The sequence below is a fragment of the Salvelinus alpinus genome, chromosome 28, assembly GCF_045679555.1.
Source record: "Salvelinus alpinus chromosome 28, SLU_Salpinus.1, whole genome shotgun sequence".
Lineage (NCBI taxonomy): Eukaryota > Metazoa > Chordata > Actinopteri > Salmoniformes > Salmonidae > Salvelinus > Salvelinus alpinus.
The window spans coordinates 35,739,302-35,753,487 of NC_092113.1; the positions used below are offsets into that span (position 1 = coordinate 35,739,302).

At 40.1% G+C, this 14,186-nt stretch overlaps 1 protein-coding gene across 4 annotated transcripts in view; it reads right to left on the bottom strand.

Annotated features, from left to right (window-relative positions):
- LOC139557763 (cyclic AMP-dependent transcription factor ATF-7-like) overlaps positions 1-8,717 on the bottom strand; it is a 51,527-nt gene extending 42,810 nt beyond the window's left edge. The window contains exon 1 of one of the 4 annotated variants that reach the window (XM_071372927.1): positions 8,561-8,717. The gene's annotated coding sequence lies outside the window, so the exon portion shown is untranslated. The remainder of the gene's footprint in view (positions 1-8,560) is intronic. The other 3 variants (XM_071372930.1, XM_071372928.1, XM_071372931.1) reach the window with 3 other exon arrangements.
- Between the last annotated feature and the right edge of the window lie 5,469 nt (positions 8,718-14,186).

Genomic DNA, 14,186 nt, shown 5'->3' on the forward strand with positions numbered 1-14,186 from the left:
ATTCTAGTCACTCTCTCTGAGCCTGCCGGGCCAGTGAGCTCTATTCTAGTCACTCTCTCTGAGCCTGCCGGGCCAGTGAGCTCTATTCTAGTCACTCTCTCTGAGCCTGCCGGGCCAGTGAGCTCTATTCTTAATCACTCTCTCTGAGCCTGCCGGGCCAGTAGGCCTTATTCTAGTCACTCTCTCTGAGCCTGCCGGGCCAGTGGGCTCTATTCTAGTCACTCTCTCTGAGCCTGCCGGGCCAGTGAGCTCTATTCTAGTCACTCTCTCTGAGCCTGCCGGGCCAGTGAGCTCTATTCTAGTCACTCTCTCTGAGCCTGCCGGGCCAGTAAGCCTTATTCTAGTCACTCTCTCAGAGCCTGCCGGGCCAGTGAGCTCTATTCTAGTCACTCTCTCTGAGCCTGCCGGGCCAGTGAGCTCTATTCTAGTCACTCTCTCTGAGCCTGCCGGGCCAGTGGGCTCTATTCTAGTCACTCTCTCTGAGCCTGCCGGGCCAGTGGGCTCTATTCTAGTCACTCTCTCTGAGCCTGCCGGGCCAGTGAGCTCTATTCTAGTCACTCTCTCTGAGCCTGCCGGGCCAGTGGGCTCTATTCTAGTCACTCTCTCTGAGCCTGCCGGGCCAGTGGGCTCTATTCTAGTCACTCTCTCTGAGCCTGCCGGGCCAGTGAGCTCTATTCTAGTCACTCTCTCTGAGCCTGCCGGGCCAGTAGGCCTTATTCTAGTCACTCTCTCTGAGCCTGCCGGGCCAGTGGGCTCTATTCTAGTCACTCTCTCTGAGCCTGCCGGGCCAGTGGGCTCTATTCTAGTCACTCTCTCTGAGCCTGCCGGGCCAGTGGGCTCTATTCTAGTCACTCTCTCTGAGCCTGCCGGGCCAGTGAGCTCTATTCTAGTCACTCTCTCTGAGCCTGCCGGGCCAGTGGGCTCTATTCTAGTCACTCTCTCTGAGCCTGCCGGGCCAGTAGGCCTTATTCTAGTCACTCTCTCTGAGCCTGCCGGGCCAGTGGGCTCTATTCTAACCTGCTGGCAATGTCCCCACCGCTGTTAACTTATGATGATCCCAAATGGCACCCTATTCCCTAGGTAGTGCACTGCTTTCGACCATGGCCTGTAGGGAACTCATAGGGTTTCTGGTCAGAAGTAGTGTACTACATAAGGGAAGAGGGTGCCATTTGGGACGGAACCTTGGGTTTCTCTGACTCAGCAGGTGTAGCTAGGGGAGCGAGCAGGTCGAGCGGGTCGAGGGCTATAATCAGCCCGAGGGCCGCGGTGTTTGATGCGGCCTGCTAGGAAACTAGCTAAACAAACTGTATTAATAGCCTCTCTCTGCCTGCAGCCAGGGAGCCAGAGGACTCAGGAATCTACCGGGCTAGGAGTTGACAGCGGCAGAGGGGAGTCCGATGGAGATAGATTGGGGGTGGTGTTGTGTGTGTGGTGGTCATGTATTGGTTGACTCACTGACCTACTGTGAGATCAAGTGTATTTGGTAGCTCAAATCAAAATGTATGTCACATGCTTCGTCGACAACATGTCTAGACTAACAGTGAAATGCTGACATACAGGCCTTTCAAAAACAATGCAGTGAGAAAAATATAGAAACAATGTATAAAGGGATAAATACACAATGAGTAAGAAAACAGCACGTTCAGAAAGTATTCATACCAGTTGACTTATTCCACTACACACAATACCCCATAATGACAAAGTGAAAATATGTTTATAGAAATTGTGGCAAATTTATTGAACATTAAATAATTACATGTACATAAGTATTCACACCTCTTTGCTATGATACTCCAAATTGAGCTCAGGTGCATCCAATTTCCTTTGATCATCCTTGAGATGTCACTACAACTTGATTGTAGTCCACCTGAGGTCAATTCAACTGTTTGGACATGATTAAGAATGAAACATACCGGTCTATATTAGGTCCCACAGTTAACAGTGCATGTCAGAGCAGAAACAGTACCATGAAATACAAGAAACTGCCCGTAGATATCAGAGACTCTTTGGCCTGAATGCAAAGCGCTATGTCTGGAGAAAACCAGGCACAGCTCGTCACCCATCTAACACCATCCCTACCATGGTGGTGGCAGCAACGTGCTATGGGGATGCTTTTCAGCAGCAGGGACTGGGAGACTGGTAAGGATAGAGGGAACAATGAATGCAACCAAATACAGGCAAATCCTTGATGAAAACCTGCTTCAGAGTGCAAACGACCTTAGACTAGGGCGAAGATTTACATTCCAAAAGGACAATGACCCCAAGCATACAGCCAAATCAACGCTGGGACAAGAATGTCAAAGTCCTTGAATGGCCCTGCCAAAACCCACTTAAATCCCATTGACAATCTATGGACAGGCTTTAAGAATGTTGTTCCCCTTTCGCTCCCTATCCAATTTAACAGAGATTGAGAAAATCTGTTAGGAAGAAAGAGAGAAAATCCCCAAAATCCAGATGTGCAAAGCTGATACTGACATACCCAAGACTAAAGGTCGACCGATTCTGATTTTTCAACGCCGATACCAATTATAGGAGGACCAAAAAAAGGCAATTTTTTTTTTATATATATATATTTGTAATAATGACAATTACAACAATACTGAATGAACAATGAACACTTATTTTAACTTAATATAATACATAAATAAAATAAATTTAGTCTCAAATAAATAAATGATCAACTATAATAAATAAATAATGAAACACGTTCAATTTGGTTTAAATAATGCAAAAACACAGTGTTGGAGAAGAAAGTAAAAGTGCAATATGTGCCATGTAAAAAAGCTAACGTTTAAGTTCCTTACTCAGAACATGAGAACATATGAAAGCTTGTGGTTCAATATTCCCAGTTAAGAAGTTTTAGGTTGTACTTATTATGACGCGTCAACTATTTCTCTCTATACCATTTGTATTTCATATACCTTTGACTATTGGATGTTCTTATAGGCACTTCAGTATTGCCAGCCTAATCTTAGGGAGTTGATAGGCTTGAAGTTATAAACAGAGCTGTGCATCAAGCATTGATAAGAGCTGCTGGCAAACGCAGTAAAGTGCTGTTTGAATGAATGCTTACGAGCCTGCTGCTGCCTACCACCGCTCAATCAGACTGCTCTAGCAAATATCAAATCATATACTGAATTAGAATATAATAAACACACAGAAATATGAGCCTTAGGTCATTAATATGGTCAAATCCAGAAACTATCACTTCGAAAACAAAACGTTTATTCTTTCAGTGAAATACGGAACCGTTCCGTATTTTATCGAATGGGTGGCAACCCAAAGTCTAAATATTGCTATTACATTGCACAACCTTCAATGTTATGTCAAAATTATGTAAAATTCTGGCTAATTAATGACGTCTTTGTTAGGAAGAAATGGTCTTCACACAGTTCGCAACGAGCCAGGTGGCCCAAACTGCTGCATATACCCTAACTCTGCTTGCATTCTTGCGTTCAGCAAGAGAAGTGACACAGTTTCCCTAGTTAATATTGCCTGAATTTCTTTTAACTACATATGCAGGTTTTTTTCTTTTTATATACTTGTGTATTGATTTTAAGAAAGGCATTGATGTTTATGGTTAGGTACATTTGTGCAACGATTGTGCTTTTTTCGCGAAAGCGCGTTTGTTAAATCATCACCTGTTTGGCGAAGTTGAAGTAGGCTGTGATTCGATGATAAATTAACAGGCACTGCATTGATTATATGCAACGCAGGACAAGCTAGTTAACTTCTCTGGGATATGTGGGACGGTAGCGTCCCACCTAACCTACAGCCAGTGAAATTGCAGGGCGCCAAATTCGAAACAACAGAAATCTCATAATTAAAATTCCTCAAACATACAAGTATTAAACACCATTTTAAAGATAAACTTCTCGTTAATCCAGCCAAAGTGTCTGATTTCAAAAAGGATTTACGGCGAAAGCACACCTTGCGATTATGTTAGCTCAGTACATAGCCACAGAAAAACACAGCCATTGTTCCAGCCAAAGAGAGGAGTAACAAAAAGCAGAAATAAGAGTTAAAATTAATCACTAACGTTTGATGATCTTCATCAGATGACACTCATAGGACTTCATGTTACACAATACATGTATGTTTTGTTCGGTAAAGTTCATATTTATATCCAAAAATCTGAGTTTAGGCGGGACACTACTGTCTCACTTGGCCAAAAGCCAGAGACAATTCAGCGCGCCAAATTCAAATATAATACTATAAAAATCAAACTTTCATTAAATCACACATGAAAGATACCAAATTAAAGCTACACTGGTTGTGAATCCAGCCAACATGTGAGAATTCAAATAGGCTTTTCGGCGAAAGCAAATGATGCTATTATCTGAGTTAGCACCATTGTAAACAAAGAGAGATAAGCATATTTCAACCCTGCAGGCGCGATACAAAACGCAGAAATAAAAAATATAATTCATGCCTTACCTTTGACGAGCTTCTGTTGTTGGCACTCCAATATGTCCCATAAACATCACAAATGGTCCTTTTGTTCGATTCATTCCGTCAATATATATCCAAAATGTCCATTTATTTGGCGCGTTTGATCCAGAAAAACACCGGTTCCAACTCGTGAGACATGACTACAAAATATCTCAAAAGTTACCTGTAAACTTTGCGAAAACATTTCAAACTACTTTTGTAATACAACTTTAGGCCTTTTTTAACGTAAATAATCAATAAAGTTGAAGACGGGATAATCTGTGTTCAATACAGGATTAAAACAATCTGTAGCATGCTTTCTGGTCACGCGCCTCTATCTAACAGGACAATTCAAGTGACCCTGATTCAAAATGGCCGTACTTCTTCATTACACAAAGGAAAAACCCTCAACTAATTTCTAAAGACTGTTGACATCCAGTGGAAGCGGTAGTAACTGCAAGAAGGTCAATTAGAAATCTGTATTCCCAATGAAACTCCATTGAAAAGAGGGTGACCTCAACAACAACAAAAAAACGGAATGGTTTGTCCTCAGGGTTTCGCATGCTAAATCAGTTCTGTTATACTGATTCAAACAGCTTTAGAAACTTCAGAGTGTTTTCTATCCATATCTACTAACAATATGCATATCTTATCTTCTGGGGATGAGTAGCTGGCAGTTGAATTTGGGTATGCTTTTCATCCAAACGTGAAAATGCTGCCCCCTATCCTAGAAGTTAACCTAGTAATATCATCAACCATGTGTAGTTAAATAGTGATTGTGAAGATTGATTGTTTTTTTATAAGATAAATGTAATGCTAGCCAGCAACTTACCTTGGCTCATTGTAGCCACAAGGTCCTTTTGATGCTGCACCCCCGTAACAGGTGGTCAGCCTGCCACGCAGTCTCCTCGTGGATTGCAATGTAATCAGCCATAATCGGCATCCAAAAAGGCAAATTATCGATTTTTATGAAAACTTGAAATCGGCCCTAATTAAATCGGACGTTCCGATTAATCGTCGACCTCTAGTACGTACGGTCACTGTGTGGACGGTGTCGTCAATGCACTTATTAATGAAGCCGGTGACTGATGTGATTAACTCCTCAAAGCTATCGGATGATTCCCGGAACATTTCCAGTCTGTGCTAGAGAAGCAATCCGGTAAATTAGCATCCGCTTCATCTCACCACTTCCCTATTGAATGCGTCAAGGGTACATCCTGTTTGAGTTTCTGCTTGTAAGCAGGAATCAGGAGGATAGAGTTATGGACAGATTTGCCAAAGGGAGGGCGAGGGAGAGCCTTGTGTGTGTTTCTGTGTGTGGAGTAAAGATGATCTAGAGTTGTGTTGCCTCTAGTTTCACAGGTGACATGCTTGTAAAAATGAGTTTAAACAGATTTCAGTTTTCCTGCATTAAAATCACCCGTTTGTTCTCAACGGATTGTACGTTCGCCAACAAAACAGAGGGCAAAGGCGGTCTAGATGCTCACAGACTTAGTAGTATGAAGTAGAAATCTTCATCCAAATCAAGGTTAGTGATCTCTGTTCTGATGTCCAGAAGCGGTTTTCGGTCACAGGAAATTATGTCGGAAACATAATGTAAAAAAAAAAAACGTCAAGATCAGCGTAAAAAAACACAAAATAGCAGAATTGGTCAGGCAGCTATCCACTACAGCGCCGTCTTTAGGCCATCTTTAGGCCATCTTTAGCTCACAGGACAGGCGAGGTGCTGCCTGAGGTGCAACCCTGTGAGGGTTAAACTTACAAGCTTCAATGACATGCCAATATGCATGTCTGTAACCCAAGTGAAACTGAGTATTGGTCAATGGAAAATGGATAAAATGAAACCCTATATGCGCATCTGCATAACTGCCCAGGTCTTTAAGCTAAATCCATGGCAGAGCAGATAGACAATACAGGGACCCAGTGCTGTTTTTTCTGCAATTAAATTGGAAACACTTGATGTCTATTTTAAGATGGATCATCGGCTTTTACAAGGATGGCAATGTGTTGGCTGGCCCAAGTTGTTTTGATGCTATAACTACAACGTTTAAACAATACAGACTAGGCCAATAACCGAGACATTTGATATCAGTGTTATGAACAACTGGTAGGCTGCATTTGGCCTATGAACTTTTAGGTTGATTTAACACCCTGTATCTAGTATAGAGTAGACTGGATGGAAAGAACATTAAATCTTAGCGTGGGATCCAAATGGAGCAATTGAAAACAAGGGTGAATCGGAGCAATGGTGAAACAAAGCATTAAAAGTGGTGTACAAACCCTAGAGCATGAAACCCACCTGCCATTTACTGCTGTCTCTTATTCCTCTTCACATTTTCATGGATCAATACACAAATATAAATCCAATACAGAAAAGTATATCATGTATAACATTTTATATAGCTTTTAGGAATTAAACTACTAACACAATTAGGAATGGGCATGAGTTATTCAAACGAACGTCCAAGCTCAACCTTTAACCAGAGATCACATATTTGGTGGAATGTGCTTTGTGGCTGCCCGAACGGGCAGAATTGATTTTAAAATCAGAACCTAATGACCTAAATTCCCATGTAAAGATGAGATTTCCCCCCAGCCAAACATAATGTTGGTGATGAAAGCTGGGCTTGGAGATGGACAGAAGGACATTCACCAGCTCACATTACAACACTACAGATACCTGCTTTTATTGACAGCTTATTTTTCCCCTTCAGTTTATTTTTAGTAAATACTTTAACACTTTTCACTGTAAAGTCTACTACACCTGTTGTATTTGGCGCATGTGACAAATAAGATTTGATTTGATATCTTTACTAACTTAGTAGACGACCAAACAAATACTTGTGAATGTAGGCATCACAGAACCACACAAGGTAATGACAGCAAATTATAGTAGTCAACTGTGAAATAGCTTCGATGATGGCAGAAAAATAGATAGATATTACTAATATGTGTAAATATTAATCGACATGTATTAATATACAAATATTCTCATTATCTTAGAGGATGAGATGTCAAAGTAATAGTTGTACATTATAACCATATTTATAGGTGTCATCAATGCTATTTACTAGCGTAGCACCACGTATTAACGGCATATTCAACAGCGTTAAAGAAATATATTACCTTCAACAGTTGTATCTTGTGATCAAGCCATCAACGTTACTTACTACATTTAAGAACCGTATTATAAATATATGGCTGACGTTAAAGTCCCAACTGGCAATAGAATGTAGGAGAGTATGTTGAGGAATTTGAATCACCTCGAAAATATATATATTTTTTATAATCAGGTAGCTATTGTGTTCCACTGGTGTAATGTAACTTACTGTAAGTTATTATTTCAGCTAGAAACACATGGTGTATGGATTTCTTATGATTGTGATTAAGAAAACGTCTAGTTAGTTAAAAAGGTATGAACTTGTATTTTTAAGAAGCAGAATCCCGATTACTTTTGCTAAAAGTTGAAACCTTCAGACACAGGTTAAATTAGCTGTCTAGCCAAGTTAGCGTTTTAGCACGGTAGCTGAGACCGGAGTACCCTTTTTGCTCACAAGCCGTGCCTTTTCCCGCACGAGACCGCCTTTTCTTTTCAATTATTGGGTACAGACATGTTAATCAGCATCCACTCGTTACCCTATCGCTCAGTGAACTGTCAATCACTTATGACAGAAGAATGTGATTGGTTCATGACGATTCCACTCAAAATATGGGAGATATCATAAACTACATCTTTCCCCAGTGCCAACTTTGAACAGGCCGCTACCACCGTAAGGGAAAAGCAATGTGCAGTACTAAAACCTCAATAACAACGAACTTCATGCATGACAACAGGAGCATGTCATACAACCGTGCAGTGCTGATAAATCATTAGTTGACATTTTATTTTGCTAACTGCTAACCAACTTGTTAACTTAGAGCAAGCTGAAGTAGGTAGGCTGGCACTCGAGTGCGGGGCGAGAAGACAGACCACAACAGTTTTGTCAACTTATTGGCCACTCAGATTTCATGGCCGACAACATTAGAAACGAACACAGTAACTCTAACGACTTTCAATACTTGTCACATTTTCAGCGGATTTACATATGGATTGTACATTTTAACAATAATATACTGTTTACAAACTCACCTTTGCGCTCCTCTCCCTCTCTTCTCTTTTGGAATTTGACACTCCCCTCCTCCCGGAATCATCGCGAGGTTCTACCTACGTCAGAGTCTTCATAAACTCATATCGAAGACAGTACAGTATGAAGATAGGCAGAAACTGCTTCTCCAATAGAAATCCCCGATAACGCACGGTGGCGTTGGCTAGCTAAGCTCATGCGCAAAATCTCTCTCGCCAAACTGCGCATGTGCAACCCGTCAACTCAAAAGGTACTCCTTCAATATAAAGTTGTTTTTTGACGAAAATAAAACGTGCAGTTTGACACTTTTACGAGGTTGGAGTAATACCATGTTCAACTACTTAAGACATTCACTTGAATCTAGGTTGTGCCTTTAGAGTTCGAGAAAATGAACAACTAAGGAATCATTTTTCACTTCTCAAACCCTAAACCACGATCTGGTCTTCTTGGTCTGTTTCGCAAGCGTTCCCGGAAGTTGTGCGATAGCGCGCCTCTGGGTTTAGAAACCATCTCATTAAAAAAGGCGCTGGAATTTACATTAGAAATACAGTAAGCATAGTATTATTATTTTTACATACGCCGACCTTCATTATTTTGAGATGTAGTAGGTGGTGCATACAAATGGTATAAACATTTTTCTTAAGGGCCACATTTTATTTTATATACAGTACCAGTCAAAGTCTGGACATAATTCCATATGTGTTATTTCATAGATTTTATGTCTTCACTATTATTCTACAATGTAGAACATAGTAAAATAAATAAAAGCCTTTGAATGAGTAGGTGTGTCCAAAATGTTGACTCGTACTGTACTTTGAGTGTCATACTGTAAGTCTACTATATATTTCTGACAGTGAACACAATACTGATTTCATACATTGCTCATACTCATAACCTCTGACAGCTTTCAAATAAACAAAAAGGCACCTTTGCATTTGCGGCTGTTTTGGTTACCTTACTAACCATGAAATACATGAGTTTCTCCTTTCTCCTTCTAATATTAACTATACATGGGGCTCCCAAGTGGCGCAGCGGTGTAAGCCACTGCAACTCAGTGCTAGAGGCGCCACTACAGACACACTGGTTCAATTCAGGCTGTATCACAACCGGCCGTGATTGGGAGTCCCAAACGACGGCACACAATTGGCCCAGCGTCGTCCGGGTTTGGCCGGTGTAGGCCACCATTGTAAATAAGAATTTGTTCTTAACTGACATGCCTAGTTAAATAAATAAATAAAATATACTGTCTGTTTCTGGAGAAGAGAATGCAAAGTGTAAAACGTTGTTTGTAATAAATCTAAAGTTAAAGCTAGAAAATAATAAAATAGAATATGGTTAAAGTCTATATAATGTATTAGTAGGTAATGGTTTGATGTGTTTTGTTTTCTACCTTGGGCACTTTAAAAATATAATATTGTTATATATTGTTATATATATTGTTTCTGCCGGGGTTTAAATTCTTAATTCAGAACCTTTCACATGAACCCTTCCCTCTTTTTTAGAAACCACCAGCAATGTGTGTTGCTCCTCATTATTGCCCAGGTCAAATTCTCTACCCATTTGCTTTGTTAGCCAACTGTTGTTCCCATATTCTGCATCCTGACTAGCTAGGAGCCTGTGAACAAATAAAATGATGGGCCATGGTCAAAGAAAGTACACAAAAGTACACTTTAAAGGGAAAATGGTGCCATTTGGAAAACAGACTGTCTTTAATTATGTAACCAGTCCTTAAGTTTTTGTCTTGCATAACCACCGCTGGCCTGACCTGCCTCCAACCTTGGGCATGTGGAGCCACAGAACTAGAATGATTCTAGAACTAAAATGAATCCAGAACTAGAATGTTTATTCTATTTCTGTGTATGGATGAGCACTGTTGTGAGGTTTGATGAGGGTGGTTAACTTATCAGTCTTCTGTCATAGTTATAAATGTCACATTTAAAACTCGTTACAACATTATAGACCATCTCTGATGAGGGCAGTTACAACAAATATCTCATAAAAAAATTCATATAATTTTCTCCTAACATTTCTCATTACATTGTTTTTATCCATTTAACATTTTCAAGCCTGATACGAGTAAAAATCCTGATATATTGAAGGATTGAAAAATGTACACTAGAGTAGGCTACAGTAATTGTAACGGCAGCCTTCCTTCTCTTCAAGAGAAGAGGAGGTGTAGCAGGGATTGGACCAAGACGCAGCGTAGTTGTTGCTCAACATATTTAATAAATGATAAACAGTGAACACTTAACAATACAAAATGTGGCAAACCGATACAGTCCTAGCTGGTGCAGAGAAAACACAGAGACAGGAAACAACCACCCACAAAATCCCAACACAAAACAAGCCACCTATATATGATTCCCAATCAGAGACAACACAAAACATCTGCCTCTGATTGAGAACCATATTAGGCCAAACATAGAAACGGACAAACAAGACACACAACATAGAATGCCCACCCAGCTCACGTCCTGACCAACACTAAAACAAGCAAAACACACAACTATGGTCAGAACGTGACAGTAATAGTAATGTACAGTAGGATTGAAAATGTACAATATAACTCATTTTAAGTCAAGAAAATCCAGACATTGAACAGACGGAGTGTATAAACTACTGTATGATCCAGTTAAGGAAGTAGTGTGAGAGAGAGCTGACAGGGGGCCTTTTTTTCTGTGTTGCTTTACTTTCCTTCCTGAAATTCTCCCCCTTGTTTTCTCTCGCTGGGAAACTAACGTCCTGTCTGTGTCGAGACATGGGGCTCAAATAAAGCATTGGAAATGTCTAAAAACAATACCTACTTGTAACTCAACAAAGGATTATTATCGAGTGGTACGTTTGAACCTGCTGACATGTAATCAAAGGGGAAGCAGCCAATTAAGACAAAGGGGATTTTAAAATTGTCCAAATAGCTGTGTTTTCACACTGTGACAATAAAGTTAAATATTAGAGTGGCAGCCACTGTAAACACTAAGATAAACAGTTCAATATATGAACCGTCAGCCTTCAGTAGTGCTACACCACAATGGCATACAAGACCTATCTGTACATTATTCACAGCCAGATGCATACTACCCTGCATCCCACTGCTGAAGCTAAGGTCAGTACTGGTCAGTCCATGAATGGGACACCAGATGCTGCTGGAAGTGATGTTGGAGGTCCAGTAGGGGGCCCTCTGGTCTAAGGAGATCCAATGTCCCGTGCCAGTGAAGGGGACATTGCATTGCCTTGTGTCGTTGCTCTATGAGAGAATATGTTATCGGTCATCTTACCAGGTAAATTAAGGGTCAATAAATAAACAAGAGTACACTGTATTCTTCTGTAAATAGGGTGGTATTTGGACAGAAAATGTATAAACTAATTTTGTGAGTACATTATGTACTTCTTAAGACTTTGTTAAACCTTTCTTTCTTGTCTTGATATTTTTTCAATAACAAAACATTACTGAGGATTATTAACCTATTTTTCACCTCTTGATTGACTATACATAGATCTATCCGGAACAGTCTCTCCTGCTATTGAAGCAAAGACTGATTTGTGTGTTGAAAGCTAGAGACCCCTTCTGGACAATTACAAAATTGCATGAGATGAAACTACATGGTGGCTCAAGGTGCCCACATACTAGCTTCAGTTTGCTCCTAGGAGAACTCAGCAAGGCGAAGCAAATGTTTTTGCCTCGCATATTCCCTTAAAAGAACTTCACTTAAAAAACTGCAATATTATTGTTTGTCACACGAGACGCCGTAGTAATAACATAGCAATGCACTTTCTCAAAATAGTCTGAATTAATCTCAGATAAATCCAGAAATCTGTCATTTAAAGCTGCTATATGTAACTTTTTGGGCTAGCTGAAATGTGAGTTATAGATCTGTCATTCTCGTTGAAAGCAAGTCTAAGAAGCTTCTATGCTTCCTGTTTTTAAGTTGGGTTTTTTCGTCTTTTACTTTCGGTTTTGTACACAAGCTTCAAAACAGCTGAAAGTACAATATTTTGGGTTATTGAAAAAAATATCACAGCACTTTAGATGGTATAATGATTCCCTACACTATACATTGCTTGTTTTGTCAAATAACCTGAAATATTAGAATTTCAGCAACCAAGAAATGGCGGAGCGTTTTCCGCATATTGCACCTTTAATTTTGAGAGGCCTTAGTCACGCAATTTGCATCTAACTAAGATGTTTGGTGCAGTATTTCTCAACTGAAAACAAGTCGTCTCTCGTTGAAGGACAAACACTTAATTCAAGTATCCCATCCTTAGTTCCCACACCTACTAAGACTAGTACTGTTGACAAATGACCGACGAAGGAGCGTGGACTGCCGCTACCGAACAACAACAAAAAGAAGAAAACAAATCCAGTGTATAATATAAGAAAAGGCGTTTTCTTTTTTAAATTATTTAGACAGAAAAATGCACTTTGCATTTACACTTTTTTTCACCAATTGGTCTTTTGACCAAGACCAATCAGATTGGCTCTTTGCCAATAATTGGGGAAAAAGATCAGTTGGGCAGCCTGTATGAACACAGCCTTGTTAAGAGACAAACAAATTAACTATCACTGTTATATACACTACCGTTCAAAAGTTAGGGGTCACTTAGAAATGTCCGTGTTTTTGAAAGAAAAGCATATTTTTGGTCCATTAAAATAACATTAAATTGATCAGAAATACAGCGTAGACATTGTTCATGTTGTAAATGACTATTGTAGCTGGAAAACGGCAGATTTTTAATGGCAAATCTACATAGGCGTACAGAAGCCCATTATCAGCAACCATCACTCCTGTGTTCCAATGGCACGTTGTGTTAGCTAATCCAAGTTTATCATTTTAAAAGGCTAATTGATCATTAGAAACCCTTTTGCAATTATGTTAGAACAGCTGAAAACTGTTGTTCTGATTAAAGCAAAATAACTGGCCTTCTTTAGGACTAGTTGAGTATCTGGAGCATCAGCATTTATGGGTTTGATTACAGGCTCAAAATGTCCAGAAACAAAGAACTTTCTTCTGAAACTCGTCAGTCTATTCTTGTTCTGAGAAATGAAGGCTATTCCATGCGAGAAATTGCCAAGAAACTGAAGATCTCGTACAACTCTGTGTACTACTCCCTTCACAGAACAGCGCAAACTGTCTCTAACCAGAAGAGAAAGAAGAATGGGAGGCCTCTGTCCACAACTGTGCAAGAGGACAAGTACATTCGTGTCTAGTTTGAGAAACAGACGCCTCACACGTCCTCAACTGGCAGCTTCAATAAATAGTACCCGCAAAACACCAGTCTCAACGTCAACAGTGAAGAGGCGACTCTGGGATGCTGTCCTTCTAGGCAGAGTTCCTCTGTCCAGTCTCAACATCAACAGTGAAGAGGAGACTCCGGGATGCTGTCCTTCTAGGCAGAGTTGAAAAGAAAAAGCCATATCTCTGTCCAGTGTCTGTGTTCTTTTGCCCATCTTAATCTTTTATTGGCCGGTCTGAGATATGGCTTTTTCTTTGCAAATTTTTCTTTGCAAATAAGCACCATTGAAAATACTGATGTAAACATTTTTTAAATGAAAGTTGACCTAGTCTTTATGGAAACCAAAATATCTATTTATTCTTAATTAGCTGGCTGTAGATCAGCATACTTCAACTAAAA